The following is a 948-nucleotide window of genomic DNA, read 5'->3' as shown; positions in this document are numbered from 1 at the left end:
AGAAAATACTTCAAATAGCTAGGAAAAAAGCCATTCACCTACTGTGGTGCCACAGTAAAGTTAACAAATCAGTAATTAATATGTATTCTTTTTCTTGTGAGTAACAGATAAGCCTTTTATTTTCATTCCTACATTGCCCATATATTTCTAGATATGTTCTCAAAATTTAATGTTTGCAAAATAAAACTCATCTTTCTCTAAAAACTCTTGCAGACACGTCCAACTCTGGGATTCTATTATTTAATAATGCTGGTGTTTGAGTGATATTCAACAAAGGTAGACTGAGGCATATTTTCTTTAAGAAAGAAACCATTTTATTTACACACATATATTATATCTAGGTTACATTGTAACATATGTAAAATGTATGGGATTGCTGTCATCAAGGGGAGGGAGTAGAGGGAGGGAGGAGATAATTTGGAAAAATGAATACAAGGGATAATATTATAAAAAAAATTACTCATGCATATATACTGTAAAAAAATTATAAATAAAAAAAGAAAAGAAACACACCAACTAATCAGAAAAAAAAAAAGAAAAAGAAAAAAAAAAAAACATTTTAACAGGGAATCCATCTGCAAACAAGGTGAGCCTAATGACTGCCTCAGTAAGCCAAAACACCCAGATATGGAGTCTCAGTACTGTCCTTTTATATGGGAAATTATAAAATTAGTTATAGAATCGATGATGTCATGAAACAACATGATTGGTTACAGAGCTGAGGCATGGAGAATGTTATGATTGGTTGGAAGTGAATGAGAAGATAGAAATAACCTCTTCCTTCCCTCCTGTGACTAAGAAATGCCATTGTCTGAGTCCTCCTACAAAGTTAGAGATAATGGACTTAACTTCTTTGGATACCAGACATCCTTGAAGGATTAGTCAGTGGTGTAAATTAAATCAATCTCCCTGTTGTCTATTTGCATCTCATAAGGATAACAAACTATT

Source organism: Sminthopsis crassicaudata, chromosome 3 (assembly GCF_048593235.1).
Source record: "Sminthopsis crassicaudata isolate SCR6 chromosome 3, ASM4859323v1, whole genome shotgun sequence".
Lineage (NCBI taxonomy): Eukaryota > Metazoa > Chordata > Mammalia > Dasyuromorphia > Dasyuridae > Sminthopsis > Sminthopsis crassicaudata.
This window is presented reverse-complemented; position numbering follows the sequence as displayed.